This window comes from Dipodomys spectabilis, unplaced genomic scaffold, assembly GCF_019054845.1.
Source record: "Dipodomys spectabilis isolate Male_0828 unplaced genomic scaffold, ASM1905484v1 ptg000664l, whole genome shotgun sequence".
Classification (NCBI taxonomy): domain Eukaryota; kingdom Metazoa; phylum Chordata; class Mammalia; order Rodentia; family Heteromyidae; genus Dipodomys; species Dipodomys spectabilis.
In genome coordinates, this window is record NW_024871341.1 from 19,161 (window position 1) to 26,518 (window position 7,358).

A 7,358-nucleotide genomic window follows, 5' to 3' on the forward strand; every position below is an offset into this window, starting at 1 on the left:
ATGGAACACGGTAGCAGAGTGGCTAACATTCTGTTCCTGATACTATGGCATGCTGTGTCTTACCAGATGCACCCAAAGGCATCATATTCTCAATGGGAGCTTTATCTAGGCCTGACAGCGTTGGGCTGGGAGATGTGCCATTCTGAGGGGTCTGAACTCCAAGGGTCACTCTCATTACCACATACTCCATTTGGGGCAAGGGTGAAGTTTTCTGTGGCTTCAAAGCCTGAGCCTAGGCAGTAGGCAGTGCAGAGAGGGCTCCGTGAATATGCAAGGCTGAGGCCACAGTCAGGGAATGGAGGACAGAGGCTAGAGGCCCTGGGGTGAAAGCTGTATTCTCACTGCAATCTCAGTCTCATTTGCTTTGCAGTCATAGTTGTGTGTTATGGGCTTTCTTTTTGAGATTAATTTCTGATCAGATGCATGACTTGCAAGTATTTTCTCCTAAGTGGTAGGCTGCCTTTTTATTCTGTTGTTCATTTTCTTTTCTTTTTTTTTGTGTGTCAGTTCTAGGGCTTGAACTCAGGGCCTGGGTGCTACCCCTAGTTTTTTTTTGCTCAACACTGGTGATCTACCACTTGGGATACAGTCCCACTTCTGGCTTTTTGGTGGTTCATTGGAGATAGGAGTCTTACAGACTTTCTTGCCCAGGCTAGCTCTGAACCATGATTCTTAGATCTCCATCTTCTAAGTGGCTAGGCTTACAAGCATGAACCACTGGTGTCTGGGTCACTTCCTTCCTTCCTTCCTTCCTTCCTTCCTTCCTTCCTTCCTTCCTTCCTTCCTTCCTTCCTTCCTCCCTCCCTCCCTCCCTCCCTCCCTCTTTCTTTCTTTCTTTCTTTCTTTCTTTCTTTCTTTCTTTCTTTCTTTCTTTCTTTCTTTCTTTCTTTCTTTCTTTCTTTCTTTCTTTCTTTCGGTGATTTGGGTTTTTTCTCTCTTGTTAAATGAGGGGAATGAAATGGGGGAGGCATACAGGTATCCCCAGCAGACAGGTGCTGGGAGATGGGTGGAAAGAGTCTAGGAGTTTCCCATAATCCTTTTCTTTGCAATCAACAGCTAGGTTGGCTGGTGAGGGACTGGGGTTAGAGACAGGCCCCTAGGACTAGTACACAAACACCACCAAGTATACACATGCTTAAAGGGCTCTGAATTTCCAACGGTGGAGATCTAGCAGGGCTGGCTCCAGTGAATTCCAAGTCTGGAGCCAGCCACATCTCCACTGGGCAAATCTCCATGGCAACCGTGGGCAGGTGAGTTGGTGCTTATGGGGTGGTTGTTTGCTCTTCAACAGGCTGTGCTCTATGCACAGGAGTCACTCTGGGCCAAGTCTATGCTTGCCTGTGCTGTGTGCTCTTACATGCATGCTATTGTGTGTGCCTGCCTTGCTAGAGTCTACTCTCTCCCTTCCAGGCTTCTGGGACATAGGAAAGGGGTGCAGACAAGAGAGAAGAAGAGGCCCATGCAGACATAGACATTCTCTCCCTCCCATGTGGGGACCTATCCTTTGAGAGGTGGAGAAGGGGCCTCCTCAATCTTTCTGCCTCCTTGGCAGAGTAGGCCCTCTGTTCTGAGGTGATCTGTTGAAAGGTGGGGTGGCAAGAGCCCCAAGTCTGAAGCTGGGGAAGGGGGTACCAGAGACCAGATGTTTGAATAAATTAGACTTTGTTAGAAAACCAAGCAGACATCCAGGTACAAAGAACAAAGAAAAGGTTTATTGCGAGCAAAGGGACCAGCAAGAACCCTTCTCAGAAGAAGTGCTCCTTATTGTGTTAGGTGACCTTAATAACCTGCTAGGGTAGGAGGGGCTGGAAGGCAGAGACCCCAGTGTGGGCATGTGGACCAGGGGCTTCATCATGGCAGACTAGGATTTTTGGCTGCTGTCCAAGTATTAGATAAGGGGTCTTGCAGCTGCCCAGACCTGAAGATCACTTTAAGGGGACCTTGCTGCCTTATATGGTGGTAGCTGCCTCAAAGGAGTGCCATCTCAAGGTAAAGGGGGTTGGAGGCTGATTATTTACTGCTTTTACTAAATGGGCCTAATGTTGCCTAGGAAGGGAGCATACTAAGCTATGAGAGAGGCGGCCACTGGGCCAACACCAGAGGAGCAGCTGTGGCTGGTGGTGCTGTGGGTACCTATGGGTGAGGACAGAATTGGGCAGCTAAGGAGCTGCTAATAGTAGCATGGAAGAAAAGTGGTGGAGGTGAAAGGTTAATGGAAAAATTACCTGGTCAATATGAAGATACTTTCCTCTTATGTTTTCTGTTACTGGATGGGTGAGTGCTAATGTTCTAGAGAGCCGGATCTTAAAGGCCTTTGCCTGGACCTTTGGGTATAGAGTTCATGATACTGTTTTTTGGGACTAATCTTAAAATAAAAAAGTTTGTGCACAGCTAAAGCTATAGCAACCAAGCTAGAAAGACAACCAACTAATTGGGAAAAAATATTTACCAGCAGTATATCAGACAAGGGGTTAATATCCAGTATATACAGGGAACTCAAGAAATGAATCCCTCCCAAACCTAACAAACCAATTACTAAATGGGCAAGGGAACTAAAGAGAGACTTCTCAGAAGAGATAAAAATGGCTAAGAAACACATGAGGAAATGTTCACCATCCCTGGTGGTGAAGGAAATGCAAATAAAGACAACCCTGAGATACCATCTTAGCCCAGTCAGAATGGCCCACATCCTAAAGTCAGCCAAGGACAAGTGCTGGAGGGATGCGGAGAAAGAGGAACCCTATTACACTGCTGGTGGGAATGTACACTTATACAACCACTTTGGAAAGCAGTCTGGAGGGTCCTTAGAAAGCTAAAGATTGACCTCCCTTATGACCCAGTCATACCACTTCTAGGCATCTACCCTGAACAACAGGAACCAATATACAAGAACACGTGCACCTCCATGTTTATTGCAGCACTGTTCACAATAGCTAGGATATGGAAACAACCCAGATGCCCCACCACAGATGAATGGATCCAAAAACTGGTATCTATACACAATGGAATATTATACAGCCATTAGAAAGGACAAAATAATGGCATTTGCAGAGAAATGGATGGAACTAGAAAAAATCATGTTGAGCAAGGTAAGCCAAGTACAAAGAGACAAACGAATGGCACATGATCTTCCTGATAAGTGGATGTTAAATCCAAAATGTTAGGTGATATGACAAAATTAACAGGACTTAAGAAACAAAGGACTTCCACTCATCTGGTCAAATCACTACTAAATAACCCCATGCTGCTGATCACATATATGGTATATATGTGCACACCAGAGGGAAACCAGGAGGACGACACAGAATTAGAGTGAATCAGGGAAAAACATATAACAACGGACCCATCAGCTGCACTGGACATTGACCAAAATGAACTAAGCAACTCAATGGCAGTGATGGGAGGGAAGGAACAAGTAGGAAAGAGGGAACAGCTGATGCTATGCAAAACAAAAGAAATGTACATATCACCCAATGTGGAAGAAATAACTATCACAAAGCTCAAAGAACTCATAAATGTTATAGACTGTGATAGACAATTTGCTCCATGAAAGTTAGAATGTGTTTGTGACTTTAACTAAGCATCACTATCCCACAATACTGTGAAATTTGGGAAATTATGTAACCACTTAATCACAATAAAAAATTTGAAAAAAAAAAAGAGGTTGGAGGTGTGGCTCAGGTGGTGGTGTCACCAAGTGAAGGAAAGCATCAGGTACCCACATCAAGTCCCAGTCATAGACAAAAAAATAATGGAGGATACATTGAGTTGGGTATTATGAAATTGTATTACTGAAGCAAAGGAAAGCAAAATAGTACACAGCCCAGACATTGTGTTGAAGTAAGGAGACTGTGTCTAAGTAATATGCCTTGTCCTCACAGCCATCCTGGTGCCTTGCTGGGTGGAGCGGGCTTTCCACCCAGCTCTGAAAAGCCTAGGGGTAAGGGAGGCCATTTATTGAATTGCATATGTCATGCTGTTTAGCCTTAGGAGAGCTTTTTCTGCAGGAAATGCTCATCCTTGATGATCTCCCTAAATGGTTTGATTGACTGGCATCTGAGGCTATCTCCCTATATGGAAGGTTTGGGATGTGTCCCCTCTCCCCTTAGATGAAAAGTCTAAGCTACTTCTTCCCTAGCTACTTCCCTAGCTGGAAAGTTCTACTGGTACCTGAGCTACTTCCTAATATTGTCTGTTTTTGTTGCACTTGAGTACTCCATGCAAATATGTGGTTTTTATCTTTTTTTTGGGGGGGGGGGTCCGGTCATGGGCTTGAACTCTGGGCCTGGGTGCTGTCCCTCAGCTCTTCAGCTCAAGGCTAGCACTCTACCACTTGAGCCACAGCACCACTTCCAGCTTTTTCTGCTTATGTGGTGCTGAGGAATCGAACCCAGGGCCTCATGCATGCAAGGCAACCACTCTACCACTGAGCCACCTTCCAAGCCTTGTGGTTTTTATCTTTATAAAGCTTTGGTCAAGTTCTGTTCTGTGCTTGCAGGTCTTTGAGGCAGGAGACCACCTGCAGAAACCCACTTTCCAATAAAGACTCACAATCCAGTCTCTCAAATGTGGCTTCTGTTTCTTGCCAACTGAACTCCCTTACAAGAGTGTGAACATATCTAGTAATAGGTGCAATGAGTACTTGAACATGTGGGTATATATGCTAAAAAATTAGGTCAGGAGCCAGGTGCTGGTGGCTCATGCCTGCAACTCTAGCTACTCAGGAGGCTGAAATCTGAGGATCACAGTTTGAAAGCAGCCCAAGCAGGAAGGTCTGGGAGACTCTTATCTCCAATTAACTACCCAAACCAGAAGTGGAGCTGTGGCTCAAGCAGTAGAGCACTAGCATTGAGAGAAAAAGCTCAGGGATAAAGCCCAGGCCCTAGGTTCAAGCCCCAGTACTAGCATTAAAAAAAGTAGGTTGGAATTTGACAATTGACTTTAGAATAATCATGTGCCCTTTGACCTGACACCTGGAATAATCCATCTGTGTTGCTATTGCACTGTTTTAGCAACTGGGCCCAGAGATGTCAAAGTTACCATTCTCACTAAATTTGGCTCATTGATATCTGGGCATTCCTTAAACAAAAGATGGGCTCTGTTCCACACCCCTGTGAAGACCGGTATCCATCCTTGAGATAAGAATTATTTTATATTTTTTGTTGGTCATGGGGCTTGAACTCAGCCTGAGTACTGTCCTTAAGCTCTTTTGCTGAAGGCTAGCAATCTGCTGCTTTGAGCCACAGCGCCACTTCCAGTTTTCTGGTGGTTAATTAGAGATGAATCTCACAGAGTTTCCTGCCCTGGCTGGCTTGGGATTATGATCTTCAGATGTCAGCCTCCTAAATAGCTAAGATTACAGGTGTGAAACACTGGCACTTGGGATTCACATAAGTTTTATTTGTAAGCTAGATTTGTTTTATGGGGCAGTTGAAAATGAAGTAAATAATAATTGTTCCTGGAAATGCTTGTGCCTTTATCTGTTAATGTTTTAGCATGCAGGTTGAGTTCATGTAGTGAAGTATGGTGCTGAGTTTTGGCAGTTAGAACCCTCAGTGAATCTCCAGTTTCAAATTTTTCTGACACTACTTTGTGCTTTGTTTAGAGGCTAGATTAGGTTTTCTTCATTACTCTTCTCCTCCTCTCAGAGTTTTCTTTCTTCCACTCCTAGATGTTTTCTAGGAAGCTATGCTTTTTGTTGTTGTTGTTCCAGCTCTGGGACTTGAACACAGGGCCTAGATGCTATTCCTGAACTGCTTTTGCTTAAAGCTAGTGCTCTACCACTTGAGCTATAGCTCCACTTCCTGATTTTTTGGTGCTTAATTAGAGACAAGAGTCTCATGGACTTTACTGCCTGGACTGGCTATGAACTATGATTCTCAGATTTCAACCTCCTGAGTAACTAGGATTACAGACATGAGCTAACTGCTCCCTGCATTTCCCCTCCTCTAGCAGTAGCTTGATGTTCTATGTGAGTAATTTAAAGCCCTAGTGATGGAGATGCTAAGATAATTCAAGGTCTTGGGCCACCTCAGTTTTAAGCAAACTGATGTGTCTCTGGCTCTGAGAGATCCTTCATTTCTCCTCATGGCAGAGGAAATGATAATTATGCTTAGTGTGAATTCTCTGAACCCCAAACCCCAAGTCTAGAGGGGTTTTTTATTCCACTTGCCATCCAGCTAACAGGTTGTCATTTGTCACATAACAACATCAAGATTTTAAACATTTCCACCCCCCTCCCTTAGAATATTTTTTATACTGATCCTGGGGCTTGAATTCTGGGCCAGGGCACTGTCCCCTAAGCTTTTGTGCTCATGGCTAGCACACTACCACTTGAGCCACAACTCTACTTCTGGCTGTTTTGGTGCTTAATAGGAGATAAGAGTCTCATGGACTTTCCTACTCAGGCTGGCTTTGAACTGTGATTCTCAGATCTCAGCCTCCTGAGTAGCTAGGATTATAGAAATAAGCCACAGGTGCCCAGCAGAAGTTTCTTTTTCTAGTGGAGTAGAGGAGCTCTGTCAGTAGCTACATGCCTCTGATAGGTCTACATCAAAAAGAGGATTGTTCTCTGTGCCCCCAATATTTATAGTAATAACTAACTAAGGTCCAAGAAAAGAGTCTGATAATGTGAATTCTCTTTAGATTAGACAGTCCTGGAAATTCTGGCTTTCCATGCTACCACACTCATGACCTTTTCAATGCATTAACATTTCAGCTGATTTTTTTTTCAGCCAGTAACGGAGCTTGCTTGCTAGGCTGGCACACTATCATTTGAACCAGTCCTTCCGCCTGGCATGTTGTTAGTTATTTTAGAGATGGAATCTCTCAGACTTTTCAGCCCATGCTGGCCATCAAACTTGATCCTCCAGATCTCAGATTCCTGAGTTGTTAGGATTGAAAGAATAAGCTACCAGAGCCTGGTTTCAGCTGAATTTCTGTGAATAACATCACACATCTCCCTGTACCATGCTTTATCCCCATAAAAGCAAGAGTTCAAGCCAGGTGCTTTTGGTTTATGCTCGTAATCCTAGCTACTCAAGAGGCTGAGAGCTGAGGATCATTGTTCAAAGCCAGCCCAACCAGGAAAGTCCTTGAGACTCATCTCCAATTAAGCGTCAAGAACACCAAAAGTAAAGCTGTGGTAAAGTGCTAGCCAATTAAGTACCAAAAAAAAAGTCAGGAGTAGAGCTGTGCTGAAGTGCTAGTCATGAGCACAAAAGCTTAAGGGACCTGAGTTCAAGCCCCAGGACACACACACACACACACACACACACACACACACACACACACACACACACACACACACACACACGAGCTCAGAGTTCATATCCAAACTTTCCTTGGCTAAGTTTCTT